Genomic DNA, 15,000 nt, shown 5'->3' on the forward strand with positions numbered 1-15,000 from the left:
CCGTGAAAAAGGGATCACCAATGTGTGCACCAATTCAGGGAGCAGTGACCTCACCCCCCAATAAGATTTGTTTGCTCTCAACGCCACAAGCCATATCTAACTAGCCACAAATTGTAACATGCTCCTTGTATGAGCCCCAAGGGGTACAGTCACCCCTATCACCAACCCAAGGGGTACAGACACCCCTATCACCAACCCAAGGGGTACAGACACCCCTATCACCAGCTCGAGAAACACCACTTGCCCTCTGAATCAGATTTGCTATTGTCAATCATGTCGGCACATAGTCACAGCTGATCGCAATGCAAGCGTAGTCTCTGCGATAGCCCTGATTAACGGGAACCCTAAGGAGGAACAGAAGCCCTATCCAAAAATGTGACAGAGAGAGGCCCAATTTGAATGCGAAGATAAATGAGGCATGATTAATTAAGCGTGCGGCATTTGGGTTCCGATAGGAAATATTTAAGGGATGAGGGAGCATACAACTTGAACATACTTGTGACAATGCCATATGAGCAATACTAGGCATGCTGGGGGGAAAATGTGCATAAAAGAGGCTTAAACATCTTCATTTTGCAATCTCATTTCCCAAACATGAGCTTCAGGCTTCAACCAAAATATACACCAAAAATAACCAGAAACTGGCTGCCAATCTGACTTTCGGCGGAACCCAAAACTTCATCATTTCTTCCCCTCATATCTTCCCCCCTTGGAAATATGGACTAGACATGTTTGGCCTACGCCCACTTCCTTTGAGATCACGCTGCATCAAGAGTTTTTGGGCTTCAAGGCTGATCTCCTTGAGACAGTTGGCACTTCAGGTTACATGGTAAAGGTAAGAGGATAAAAGCACTTTGGCACAAGTAGGGCAAAGTCACACTGATGCACAATCATTTGTTTCGCTACTCACCCAGACCAAAAATCCACTTCAGCTGTATCCACCAAGTGAAGGCACGAATGGGGAGATCTGTGGGCAAATGGAGAAAACAGCCATAAGCAAAACACACCAAAGCAAAAGCAAAAGGCAGGCAGCCCCACCAAGGACGAAGAGGGACCGAGAGCCATTTCTTCTGCCAGCAAAGGCACCGCCCTCAATGACCATTTTCCATCCCTCGGCTAGCAACCCTTTGACTGGTTCCCTCCTCCAGTTGTGGAGCATGAAGGAAGGATGGGTGGATAGGAAGGACTGATAGATTGATCAGCAGCAAGTCCCAGTTATAGGGTTTGGAATGGTAGCCAAACACCCCATTTGGAACAAGAAAGGTGCTTCATCCAGAATCAAACCCTTACAGTTAAGAGGTTCTCAGACTGGAGCGCTGCAACACCCCAGCTAGGGAAGCTCTGTCACTGCTCCCTTAAAAGGTGGGGTGATGGCAACAACAGCACCTCTATAATTGCATCACTAGGAGGGAAGGGGGGGCTTTTCTTTTTACTTGTGGTTGGCAACCTTCAGTCTCGAAAGACTACGGTATAAGTCTACAGCACCCGGTATTCCCAGGCGGTCTCCCATCCAAGAACTAACCAGGCCTGACCCTGCTTAGCTTCCGAGATCACACAAGACCAGGCATGTGCAGGGTAACAGTTGGGGGACTCTTTTTACTTACTGGAGGTCCTATGGCACTCCAGAGGAAGCCTGGAGCTCCCTCTGCAAGCCTCCCCTTTCCTCCAAATTGCTCTGAAAGGCCTAATAAAGGTTTTTGAAATTGAAATTTAAAAATTGAAATTGAAATGCAATCGTGACCCACTTCTGGTTACCTGACATAAACCCTCCAGGGGGTCATAGAACCCCCGGTAAATAAAAAACAGTTCTCCTCCCCCCCCCACTATTGTGAGAGCACCATTGCTGTCCCCTCCCCCACAAGGACTTATAGCAGAGAGTTTGGCAAGCACTTCTTGTAGGAGAAGCCTACGCATGCTTACTCAGAAGTAAGTTTCACTATGATCAATGGGGTTCACTCCACAGTAAGTGCAGTGAGTGTTTGTCCCTCTAGCTCTAGGGTTTCACAGCAGAATCCTATGCAGGTCTACTAAGAAGGAAGCCTCACTGAACTCAGTGGGACTTACTGCAGGTAAATGAGCATTGGACTGCAGCTATAGAGAGGGTTTTTTTTTTCCCCCCTGTCCCACCTGGGAGTGCCAAGCACCTGGAATCTTGCCTATGCAAAAGAGGGAGCTTCCCCATCGTGGAACGCCTTCTGACCAGGCTGCTAATTCCCCCATTTAGGAGTGAGTGGGGAAAGGCAAGGACTGTGCACCATTAATTAGAAGCAGCTGCAAGTAGCCCTGCCAGACAGAAGTCCTGTTGCATGTTACGCAAGGACAGGGTCTAAACAAGCCCCGCAGGGGAAGTGATGAATTCTTCACACTGGTGTTCTCCAAGTGTAAGTGGAATGGCTCCTACAGACACTCACTCACAGACAGCAAGGTAAAATTCCAGGAACTTTTTGCTGTTACTAACTGGAGTTTCCCGTAAGACAGTCCTTGGGCTATTGTACGGAAAAAAGAAACTCTTTTTAAAAAATTGTTCCGTGTCCTTTTTTCATCATAGCAGTGGAACCGGTGCCCAAAAATTGCTTGGGGCGGGTTCCAGCTAGGTTTTCTCCATCGGAGACCACACTGAAGTACTACATGCCCCGGCTGCATGAATCCAGATGGGTACAAGGAATGTGCCTTTCTGATTTCCACTGCAAAGCAGGGAAGAAGAGGCATGAAATTAAACCCCCAAAACAGAGAGAGAGAGAGAGAGAGAGAGAGAGAGAGAGAGAGAGAGCACAGTTGTTATGCTTCAAACAATGCCTTCAAACATAGAAAGTGTTTGAAGAACAAGAAACTGCATGCATGGGAACCCAAAGCTGAAGGGCAGATGCACAGCACATTGGAGCACATGTTCTGCTTCTAACCTTTACAGGAAGGTGCACTGGAACATATGTTTTCATCCCACTAGCTAGCTGGTTCTTAAGAACATAAGAACAGCCCCACTGGATCAGGCCAGAGGCCCATCTAGTCCAGCTTCCTGTATCTCACAGCAGCCCACCAAATGCCCCAGGGAGCACACCAGACAACAAGAGACCTGCATCCTGGTGCCCTCCCTTGCTAGCTGAACATCCCTGCTGGATCAGGCCAAAGGCCCATCTAGTCCAGCTTCCTGTATCTCACAGCAGCCCACCAAATGCCCCAGGGAGCACACCAGATCACAAGAGACCTGCAAGGCTTCCTGGGAATTGTAGTTTAAGAACATAAGAACAGCCCCACTGGATCAGGCCAGAGGCCCATCCAGTCCAGCTTCCTGTATCTCACAGCGGCCCACCAAATGCCCCAGGGAGCACACCAGATCACAAGAGACCTCATCCTGGTGCCCTCCCTTGCATTTGACATAGCCCATTTATGAAATCAGGAGGTTGCGCATACACATTCTTCTTTTTCTTCCTGCAGAGCAGTGATTTTCAACCTTTTTTTTTTTAATCTCATGGCACACTGACAAGGCTGCAATGCTAACCACACTTTCCTGAGAGTAAGCCCCGTTGAACAAAATAGGACCTACTTCTGAGTAGACCATGTTAGGATTGCGCCCTAAAGACACTCCATCAGTCTTTTGACGTTTGGCAAGGTGTGCCACGTGGTTGGTAGAGGGGCTAACATCCCCCAACAGCCCTACTAATGAATGACCTTCCCCCAAATTCCTGTGGCACACCTGTGGACCATTCACGGCACACCAACATGCCATGGCACAGTGGTTGAAAACGGCTACTGTAGAGGACAGAAGCCGAACACTCCTTTTGAGCCAAAGCCACTACTGGCGTGCCTTAGTAGAACATCTCCAATACAACTGGCATTCAGGGGTATACTGTCTCCTGGTTTGGAGATTTTATACACACACACACACACACACACACACACACACACACACACACACACACACACACACATACATATATACTGAGTATATCTACTGAGCATTCTCGGCATCACCTGGCAGGACAAAGTTCCAAACAACACAGTCCTGGAACGTGCTGGAATCCCTAGCATGTATGCACTGCTGAAACAGAGACGCCTGCGTTGGCTCGGTCATGTCGTGAGAATGGATGATGGGCGGATCCCAAAGGATCTCCTCTATGGAGAACTCGTGCAAGGAAAGCGCCCTACAGGAAGACCACAGCTGCGATACAAGGACATCTGCAAGAGGGATCTGAAGGCCTTAGGAGTGGACCTCAACAGGTGGGAAACCCTGGCCTCTGAGCGGCCCGCTTGGAGGCAGGCTGTGCAGCATGGTCTTTCCCAGTTGGAAGAGACACTTGGCCAACAGTCTGAGGCTAAGAGGCAAAGAAGGAAGGCCCGTAGCCAGGGAGAAAGACCAGGGACAGTCTGCACTTGCTCCCAGTGTGGAAGGGATTGTCACTCCCGAATCGGCCTTTTCAGCCACACTAGAGGCTGTTCCAGAACCACCTTTCAGAGCGCGATACCAGAGTCTTTCGAGACTGAAGGTTGCCAATACAATACTACTCAGCATGGCAGTGCCTGCTGGAGGATTCTATCAGGCACTGCCATGCTGAGTCAGATAAATGAGTGTTTCTCAACCAGTAGTACTTGAGTATCATCAGTGGTACTTGAGGTGGTCCCTGGTGGTACTCACAGGACCCCCAGACTTCCGCTGCCTGGCAGCAATGCAATGCAACAAACAGCGGTAGGAGGCTTGGCTCAGCAGGCAGAGCTCCATTCTGAGCTTTTCATGTGCTCACAGAAGCTCTCCTGTCTGCCCCGAGCCTCTTACAGGTGTGTGTCATGTTGCATCTGGCCTCCCAATCCAGAATTAACCGATGATGGCATCCTTGTCAGTTGCTTCCAGTGGTGTTTCCAATAGCTGGACCGTGCAAAGGGAATAAATGTTAAGAAAAGACTAATCTGGGTCGGTTTTGCTTGTCTGAACTGCCCTGTCCGTTCCAGGGTTCCAGCCTAGCAGATTTCCCAGCCCGACCTGCAGATGGCAGAGACTGGACCTCTGACCCTCAACGTGTTAAAGTGGGGGCTCCACCGCTCAGCCGTGACTCGCGCATGACATGTTTGTCTCATTTAAGGTACTGCTCACCAATTCTCTCAGTAGCAGGGAGTTGTTTTTTTAATGCTTGCTTTCCTCTGGCCTCTTTCTGCCCACGGAGACAAGATGGCAGAGCTCTGCGGGCGGAGAGCGAGGTCTTAATTTTCCAGATGCCTGTGCGGCTAACGTGACGACAACTCTCTCGCTACTAAGGGGTGCCAAACATTCTCTCTCCCCCCCCTCTCCCCCGCTGTGGTTTTGCGGGGATGTTGAAACAGAATCCCTCAAGGATAGGCCGGAGAAGCAGCGGCAGAGCTAAATCCTAATGGAAGGCACCGGGGATTGCAGCTGTCTTTAATAAAATCTGAGTTAGCCACAGAGAATGCAAGTAAGTCAAATCCCATCTGCTTGGAGGTTTCCCTTTAGTCCCTGAAGAAGATGAAGCAGGATATGAGGAGAGGTAGACACGGGCTTGCTGGAAACGTTGGCGAAACCTGAGGAGTTATGCCTCCCTGCGCTCTTTGTCTGCTTTCGGGAGTGACCTCATCAGCCGTGGCCTCCCACCATGACAGGAACTGCAGAATCACGCATGGCCCCCAAAAGACAAGGGCTGAAGAGATTATACCCTGTGCTGGTTATCGGGCTGACTGCAGGACGCATACTTTGGAAGGTTCCTGGCTTAATCTGTCTTAGCTCCAAGGGCTGGGAAAGACCCTTAAAGAAAAACACTCCAGGGCATAGCCAGAGCGGGTGCAAAGCACTAAGTTTTGCAAGAAGCCTCACTGTAACATCCCTCTCTCCTTTGGAGCCTTTCCAGGTAGTGGGAGCACAACTGAGGCAAGGGGAGGGGTGGCTCTTGCAAGCCACGGTGCAAAACTTAGTGCTTTGCACCCCCTCTAGCTATGCCACTGGTCCAAGGATTTAATGTAGGGAGTGCTAATCCAGACAGAACAATGGTCTGTGTTGAGAGGGCATATGTCCATAAGGAGCACCCATAGCACTGGAGGAAATCCAGGCTGGGGCAAGTCAACTGAGCAGGTGGTGGGTGAATCTTTGGTGCCAGTTTAAGGCTGCAGTCCATCATGATGCCTCCGTGGATGTGAATTCTGGGGGTTCACTTAATGAGAGACTTCAAGGAAAAGTCAAAGAGTTTGGTAAGACAAATAAATGGGGGAGGGAATCTGCAATTATCTGACAAGGTCTCTCATTCTTCTGGGTGAGAGGAAAAGAGTAGGCACATCAATTAGCTAGTGATACTACAGTGCATAATTGGAAGTCAAGGCACTACCTGTTGAAATTCTTGCCAGTTGTCCACCTGGGGGGACCAGAAACACTCAAACCTCAGGCACTCAGGGGAACCAGAAGTAAGATGTAAGAGCTCAGTTTAGTTCTGACCATCAGCATAGCAAAGTGTGCCTCCAGAGGCGCTCTCCCCGCACTCAAAATATGGCTGTGCTCCTTGGAGCTTACAACCTGTTTCCTGCCCCTAAATTCTTTCTCTTCAGGGTCAGGGGCTTCCAGGAAGAATCAGCAATGCTCTTCTGTAAACACAAACACACACACACACACACAACCTAATATAAGCAGAGGAAGCTTTATTAAATACCGCTTGAGCTGCTGATGAGAAGGAAGGAGGGAGTTGGGAACATGGCTTCTAGGAAGTAGTTGCACATGGCTCCCCTGTGCATGCCCTTCAACTGGACTTCAGTCAGAGGATGCATAAGAGGGGCCCTCCTGAAGATGCTGGGGCATGGATAGGCAGGATCCAACTTAACTAAGATCTATTAGTTGCTATTGAGTTACTAAGATCTACTACAGAGATCTTAGTAACTACTTAGTAACTACTTAGTAACTACTACTACTTAGTAACTACTTAGTTACTACTTAGTTACTACTAAGTAACTACTTAGTAACTACTTAGTAACTACTACTACTACTACTTAGTAACTACTACTTAGTTACTATGGAGTTACTAAGTTACTACAACTTAACTAAGATCTATTAGTTACTATGGAGCTGCAAATTGGGATTGCCATGAACTCCTTATGTAGCCCTACTGCAGCCCCCTTGGCTCTGCAGCCAGCATATGGGGCAGCAATCTAATACTTGCCCTACATGCAAACAGTTGTAAGGCAGGCAGGTCACTGTAAGAATGACATGAAGGGACAACACATGAGAAGTGTGTTGACAGTCAAAGAGCTAAACCTATGGAGAATGTCAATTCCTTAGCTAGATTCTCACCAGGGGCAAAGCATACAAGGGATCCCTTGAGCTCGCCTTGGTATATAAACAAACAAAACTGCCAAAGGCAGGAGGCACCAGAATATTGTTCTCCATGGGGACCACTTCTCAGCAGACTCCCCTATGTGGACTATGATGCTTTAGAGGGCTCCAAGAACTGGACCCCATACATCTTGCTGGAAGGGGAAAGAGCAGGTACGACAAGGATAGGCTGGTGGGGAATCCTGCGAGGGCAGGGATGGGAACCCCTTTCCTCCCATTCTCTCAGGCTTGCTCTGTCTCACCTGCCAGGTTGCTAAGTCAGAGCATCAATGCCACATTCTGGCCTCCTACATTCCTAACTGGCTCCTCACTGCCTGTGTTGATGAGTTTAGCTCCCTCTTCCCGGGAACACCTTGCAGACGGCTACTACAAGGGCTGGCTTTGCGGAATGCTCTGGCCCAGATTTGAAAGCACGTGATGTTCTCCCCCCCCTCCAGATGCCACAGATGCAATCTTCCTTGTGCAAATTGCATGGACATCAGTGCAATATGTTATCTCTTTATTTTGCCCCTGGTTTCTCGTGCCTCCGTAACCTCCAGTGTCTGTACATTTGTCCCACCCTCTGATGTCCCGCTAATTCTGCCTTGCTGTTTGCCTACAGCAAGGGTCTCCAAACCCTGGCCCGGGGGCCAGATGTGGCCCGGCAAGCCTCTATCTGGCCTGCGGCCAGCCTCTTGAAACCTGAAAGCCTCGGACCCACTCAACACAACCAGAGTTGTGCTCTGGTTGTGTATGGAGGGTGTTCTGAGGGCTGGAGAAGTTGAATGAATGAGGCCATTCATTCATTTATTCACTCCTCTAAGTTCCATCTCTAATTTATCTATTTAAATTTTTTTTTCTGGCCCTCAACTTTGTTGGCACTTGTTGGCAACCTTCAGTTTCGAAAGACTCTGGTATCGCGCTCTGAACGGTGGTTCTGGAACAGCGTCTAGTGTGGCTGAAAAGGCCGATTCGGGAGTGACAATCCCTTCCACACCGGGAGCAAGTGCAGTCTGTCCCTGGTCTGTCTCCCTGGCTATGGGCCTTCCTTCTTTGCCTCTTTGCCTCAGACTGTTGGCCAAGTGTCTCTTCAAACTGGGAAAGGCCATGCTGCACAGCCTGCCTCCAAGCGGGCCGCTCAGAGGTGGCCCTCAACACCACACCAGATATCTGATGCGGCCCTCTGGCCAAAAGGTTTGGAGACCCCTGCTCTACAGGACAACTTTGCTCCAGTCTTGTCCCAAGAAAAACCCGTTAGCTCTCCATCTCCGTCCCTAAGTAAACGACTCCTTCGGTCAGGTAATGGCTCCAGCATGTGTTTGCGCTGGAAGTGAGAACTGCAAATAAAATTATCAGTCGTCCATCCATCAGTGATGGCTCCCCCTCTCCCAGCGCATTGCTAAATGCTTGGTGGAGCAGTTAAAAACTGGTGTGCCTGGACAATTTACGACGGAACGGTGATTTATCGCTAACTGAAAGCTTGTTTCTTCGGTGGCCTTGCAGGAGTTGTGGAAGAGCTGAGTCAGCAGATAGAGGGCCTAACTGAGCATTGAACATAAGTGCTCTGAACTAGGAAGCCATTTTTAAGAATAATGCCAGCCCAAATTAGAGCCCAAATTTTTAAGAATAATGCCAGCCCAAATTAAAAAACCCTGAACCGGGAAGACAAGATGAAGCAAGCTTACCAGCAGTGACAACAACACTCATGGCTATGCTGTGTGTCATTGTTTTGTTGTAATGCGCGAGATTCCAGAGTGAAAACAAAAGAGATTACCGTCATTCTGATCTGGGGTCACGCGCACGCCAAGAGATGACAGCCAGTCTTGCTTTCCGTGGAAATCTTTGCCAAAAGAGTGTGACTTCCCTTCCTCGCGTCTCTCATTCACTGTCGAAATCTGGATTGTGTTTACTGCAGGAGAGGGACCAGGCTACGGGATTGATTTTATATAATAGCATATAGGGTGATGCCACGGGGTGAGAAGTGATCATCATCCTGGTTATTTAATGTACGTATCCTGAAGCTTGGACAGCGTCTCCAATATCCAAAATTTTGGGAGGGAGGGAAAGAGAAATTTCCGTGAATGCTAAGGTGGGCTTGAATGTTTTGGGGGAGTTTTTAGCTCAAAATCTTGGGGTGAAAAGGTGCTCCACAATGAACTCATGGGGACTGCCAGGAAGGAAAGAAAATGTCGCCATTCACTGTTGTCCTTCCCTGAAATCTGCCCACCCCACACAAGTATGAATATAGTGTTGGCAACCTTCAGTCTCAAAAGACTCTGGTATCGTGCTCTGAAAGGTGGTTCTGGAACAGCGTCTAGTGTGGCTGAAAAGGCCAATTCGGGAGTGACAATCCCTTCCACACCGGGAGCAAGTGCAGTCTGTCCCTGGTCTGTCTCCCTGGCTGTGGGCCTTCCTTCTTTGCCTCTTAGCCTCAGACTGTTGGCCAAGTGTCTCTTCAAACTGGGAAAGGCCATGTTGCACAGCCTGCCTTCAAGCGGGCCGCTCAGAGGCCAGGGTTTCCCACTTGTTGAGGTCCATTCCTAAGGCCTTCAGATCCCTCTTGCAGATGTCCTTGTATCGCAGCTGTGGTCTACCTGTAGGGCGCTTTCCCTGCACGAGTTCTCCATAGAGGAGATCCTTTGGGATCCGGCCATCATCCATTCTCACGACATGACCGAGCCAACGCAGGCGTCTCTGTTTCAGCAGTGCATACATGCTAGGGATTCCAGTATGAATAAGGTAGCAAGTATACTGACTTGAAACACCTTCCAAACAGGTCAGCTGGTGTGACATAGCAGAGAAGAGGGTGTGCTGTGAATGCAGATGTTCACAGTTCAGAACCTGCCTTGGCCATGGACTCCTTTGGAGGCCTCAGGCAAGCTCCTCCATCCCAGCCTCAGTCTCCCCTATCTGCAGTATGGGGATAACAGGGGAAATTTCATGTGAAATGCTTTGCGTATTCAAATGCTACAACAGCAGCCAATCCCCTACGTGGCTGTCATCTTGAGAACGGTCACAGCTCTGTGTTCGAACGTGGAGGGCTGGCTGTCTGTGCATGGGAAAGCCTTCCCATTTTGTTGTAACTTCACTAGAGAGCTTCACCGGGGGCTGAAAGGGAACCAGGAGCAAGACAGATGTCTGACTACTCAACACTCACCTTGGCCCATTCACTGCTCCTCACGAGATTCATCAATCAACATCCACAGCTGCCATTTCTTCCACTCCTCCCTGCATTATGAGCAGGTCTCTTGGTGCCAGGATTCCAGCAGCGAGCCGTCTATCGGAAGGCATCACGGAAGGCGCTGCCGCCGTCACCTAAACCGTAAAGAGAAACTGGACTGAGTGATATATCCTCAAAGACTTCCATTCAGTTCTGCCCGGCTGGGAGCATCAAGCCCCTTGAAATGTGAGCTCAGGAGAAGCAAAGCCATGAAAAACGGAACACCTGTTAATTGTCAGAACGGCACAAGAAGCTAATTGCCTGAGGTTTTTTTGCATTGATTAAAAGCCAAATAAATCCAGTGTTTCTGCCTTTAGAGCTCCCAGGGGGACCAACTTGTCTTGATAAAACCTTAAAGAGATTTTTTTTAAAAAATATGCTATTATTTCCCGTCCCGGTCGTCCTGCGTTGCCTGTAGATAGAGGTTTTTGTTTCAGGTGAGTATGGGCCCAGTTCTATCCAACTTTCCAGCACCAGTGCAGCCCCGGGGTAAGGGAGCAAATGTTGCCAAACCTTGAGGAGGTCTCTATGACCGCCTCGCCACCACCAGATGCAGTGCACACCCCATTGGCACGGCTGCACTGGCACTGAAAAATTGGATAGGATCGGTCCCTAAGACAGGATTACAGTCTTACGGAACACAATGGGCTTACTTCTGAGTCAAATGAATTCTTGTTGGCATCCTTTAGTCTCGGAAGACGATGGTGTCACGCTCTGAATGGCGGCTCTGGAACAGAGTGTCCTCTCCAGTGCGCGAAGCCTGGGTAAAGTAGGTATGGAGGATAGGCTGCTACCCATGCAGCAAATCCCCCCTCTCCACCTCGCTGAAATGGTCCAATGGAAAGGCAGAGGCCAATATGGTTGGTTGCAGGAGTTGCCAGAACGTGACTGTGTTCAGCCATGAACTGCCTCAGGGACTCCAGCTCCGGATTTTGCCTTGAGGTTGACTCCTGAAGCCTTTTCCATAACTGGATGTAGCCACAAGGCAGTGGAGGTTTGGGATCAGAGTTTTCCTTCTCTCCGATGAGCTGCCTTCCCAGGCTGACGAGTCCCATCTACCCGGTGGCTGTTTAGTCGCCTCTTACGACAAGTACAGCCAAACTGAGGGCCTATTCTTATCCCCAGCCCCCAGGGGAATGAATTACACTGATGAATTACACTATTTCTAAACACCTCTACCTGTAGAAAATCTTGCTGGAAGCATCTCCAGGTGTGGCTGGGAAAGACCTCCTCTGAAACCAGGGAGAACATAAGAAGAGCCCTGCTGGATCAGGGCCAGGGCCCATCTAGTCCAGCTTCCTGCATCTCACAGTGGTCCACCAGATGCCTCAGGGAGCACACAAGATACTTAGATCTCACTGCCACTCCCCTGCATCTAGCATTCTATTTACCCTGACACCCCCCAGTGAAGACACCAGACTGCACTTGGGTTTAATTTGGGCCACCTTATTGGCCACAAGTGCCCAATTTTAAACACATGATACCTACTGAACACACCTTTCCACCCTTGCCAGTCTGGGATAGGTGAATTCCTACCCGGTTCTCATGATGGGCGACCAGGTCATCTCAGACTGTACATACCCATCATGGCTTGTAACCCGTGATGGGGTTTTCCTCCAGGAATCTGTCCAGTCCCCTTTTCAAGGCATCTAGGCCAGATGGGGGATAGAACCCCAGTTCCCCTGGGGGCTGGGGATAAGAATAGGCCCTCAGTTTGGCTGTACTTGTCGTAAGAGGCGACTAAACAGCCACCGGGTAGATGGGACTCGTCAGCCTGGGAAGGCAGCTCATCTGAGAGAAGGAAAACTCTGATCCCAAACCTCCACTGCCTTGTGGCTACATCCAGTTACGGAAAAGGCTTCAGGAGTCCACCTCAAGGCAAAATCCCGAGCCGGAGTCCCTGAGGCAGTTCATGGCTGAACACAGTCGCGTTCTGGCAACTCCTGCGACGCCGCTGGAACCAACCGTATTGGCCTCTGCCTTTCCATTGGACCATTTCAGCGATGTGGAGAGGGGGGATTTGCTGCATGGGTAACAGTCTATCCTCCATATCTACTTTAGCCAGGCTTCGCGCACTGGAGAGGACACTCTGTTCCAGAACCACCATTCAGAGCACGATACCAGAGTCTTCCGAGACTGAAGGATGCCAACACAGTCACAAAGGCCATCCCACCATGTCCTGCAGCAAGGAGTTCCACAGACCAATTACATGCTAGGTAAAGAAATATTTTCTTTTAGGTGAATGATATTTCTTGAGTCGAATGGTGGTGGTGGAGTGTGTATGTGTGTGGGGGGTGTGTGTGAAAGAGGGAAAGAGAAGGAGGGAAGGTGCTGTTCCTTACTCTCTGCTGGGGCAACCAAGCCTAACAAAAGAGAACAGCCTATCTCTTTCTGCAGGCCTAATTCCCAGACACATAATCCCTTGCTATCAGATCTTTGCAAGAAAGTGGAGCTCTCTTTTTTGTTTCCCTGTGGTGCCCCCCCCCCCGCCTAGGGTTTCATTTCTGCTCTTCAACAGTTCAGGGCTTCAGTGTCAACCCTGCTCTCCTCACCCATCGCAGACCGCCTGCCCCCGGCCCGATGCGCCCAGAGAGTGATAAACATTGTGTGTGCTTCTGAGATGCCCAACTAAGAACACAGTGCCTTTCCAGGACGATGGGGAAACTGAGGCGCAGCTGGGCAGTGAGGTTGGCAGTCCTACAGCCTTAACGATCCACTGTGTCTTTTTTTTTTCATTGTGGAGGGGGAAAATAACGTTAAGAGAAACACCATGGAAAAATGCAATGCGCTCTGGACAGAACTCTCTGCTGACACTCTCGGGGATGTGTTCATTGCCTTGAATTGACTTTCCACCCTTCGTAGTGGGAAGTTGGGGGGGATGCATTTCCTCCTTTTTGCATAAATTACATGCAAATGCCTTTTGTGAGTCTGCCTCCTACAGATGTATGGATACAAGCAGGCGTGTGCGGAGCCCAGGATGGAGGGGGGAAGCCTTGCATTCTAGTGTGCCCACTGCAAGCTGCAGACAGGCTGTGCCTTGGAGGCATCACTTTACAGGGGAATGAGCTCAGACCTGGACTCTCGGCTGCCTGTATATAAACCCGCAGAAGCTGCTTGCTGTGACCACAGTTTGCCTTACTGTCCAACATCTCTCTTCCTCCCTCCCTCCCTCTCTCTCTGACTCACTTCTACAGACGGGGCAGAAGAAGAGCGACTGAAGGGGCTTGTCGCCTCTCACCATCTCAGCTTCCTCCACGAGGATGGGACCAAGGGGAAACTAAGTCATATCCAGGGCAGGAAGGTAAGGCATCCCCCTCCAGCACAGAGCGGGACTTTTGGCTTGTTTGGGGGGTTTTGGAGAGGGGTGAATTATTTCAAAACAGGTCCCCTAAAAAAGGAGAGGTTTCTTCTGAGCTGTTGGGATTTGGGGGGTTTTGTTTCCTTTTTCCTGCCAGGGAACTTGTTTCCAAATTGGGATGTGTGCACAATTCATGCGCCGGTCTCTAGCGCGAGGTCCGATGGAATCAGATCTGTGTTTCCATGGCGCCACCGTGGACGCCTGAGTGAGCCAATGAATGAATGAGCGAATGAATGAGAGCTGGAGGATGCCATCAGCCACGGGCAGGTGCAGAGATGTGGGGGCTGCGGGGGCCACTGTGGGGTTCTGATCCAGGGGTCCCGAGTCTGATCCAGATGTGGTGGCAAAAGGCACAAATGCCTTTTGTGGTCAGGATGGATTCTAGTTCATTCCATAAAGTACAGTAATTAGTCATGAAGTACAGAAACTTTTCTTCCAGAGGTTTTAGCCTGGACCTGGTATTGAAACCAGAGGGAGATCTCTGGCAGGAGATGAAACCACATGGCCTTCTTTTTTTGTTCTATAGAAATGAGCTGCTTTTTTCCAGAGGCTCTTTCCTTGCGCTTTTTTATTCAGTTCCGCTGCAACTTTTTCGTACATATGGACAGGCTGAAAAGGACATCTGTGCGATCTTGGAGCTCAGGAGCTGAATGAACAAGAAACAGGCTCTGTTGGCTTAGGAGCTGACTAGCTGGACTTGGCTCCTGAAGTTGCCATCGCGTGCAGTTTTTGTTGTGTTTTTTTCTCATGGAGAACTGTGGAATTTATTAATGGAACAGTTTCTTGCTTTTTATACATTATAATTCTGCATCAACCAGAGCAGCGCTGAGGCTAAGGGTCTCATCCTGCCTGCATTTTCTTTGGAAGGAAGCCCACCACCCAAGATCAAAAGGGGCTTACTCTCAAGCAAATGTGCTTTACTCCAAGCCTAGGCACATTTTCCCCATTGGACACAGAGCGGCTTACTGAGAACATGCACGTGGGAACATGCAGGGCAAAGCTCCTAACTTTAGCTCAAAACCATGGGCCTGACCCAGTTTGGAGAGGCGATTCGATTCTGCCTAAAGCAAAACATCAGGGTGACATTTTGGAGCTTTGAGGGAGGATGATATAAAAGACTTTTTCATC

The sequence above is a fragment of the Tiliqua scincoides genome, chromosome 16 (genome assembly GCF_035046505.1).
Source record: "Tiliqua scincoides isolate rTilSci1 chromosome 16, rTilSci1.hap2, whole genome shotgun sequence".
NCBI lineage: Eukaryota > Metazoa > Chordata > Lepidosauria > Squamata > Scincidae > Tiliqua > Tiliqua scincoides.